The following is a 659-nucleotide window of genomic DNA, read 5'->3' as shown; positions in this document are numbered from 1 at the left end:
AGCAGGTGTCTTGGTTTGGCTCAGGGCTTGGTCTCGCACGCTCCGTTCGTTTTCACCGTATTTTCATCATCCGAACTCGGAATCATGCGATCCAGAATGCGTCGGAAAGCCAATGAGGAGATCTACAAGCTCTCATGATTAAATCATGTGTGGAGTAAATAGCACATGAGGGGTGCTTCGTCTTTCGTAAGCGACGTGCAGCTCCCGGTTCATTCGTGTTTCGGTTATTCCGAAGTTCCATTGCTTCGTATGGTTCGTTGACTCACTTCATGCACTTATTAGTATCGATTAAGCTTCTATGACTCGGATAGTGACGTCCATCATCTTCTCTATGTCTCGAGCTGCGTGCGGGGACCTATAGGTAATTTTTGACGCCTACAACTACTATTGTATATTATCTGTCGTATTAGCACAACTGGTACGTTTTATCGTGTAGATAATTATTCTATAATTATTTGATTTTAAAAATAAGTAATTATATTTTTTTAATTATTCTTATTTAATTATACAATTTATAGTATTATTTTTTTAGTTGCGTATCAGCGATTGTATTAACACAACTGGTACGTTTTTTTGTAGATAATTTTTTTTGTAATTAGTTTAATTTTTAAGTACCCGTAATTATTTATTTTAAATATTTTCGTTTAATTCCCTAACCC

The sequence above is a fragment of the Asparagus officinalis genome, chromosome 2 (assembly GCF_001876935.1).
Source record: "Asparagus officinalis chromosome 2, Aspof.V1, whole genome shotgun sequence".
Classification (NCBI taxonomy): domain Eukaryota; kingdom Viridiplantae; phylum Streptophyta; class Magnoliopsida; order Asparagales; family Asparagaceae; genus Asparagus; species Asparagus officinalis.
Note: the sequence above shows the minus strand (reverse complement) of the source record.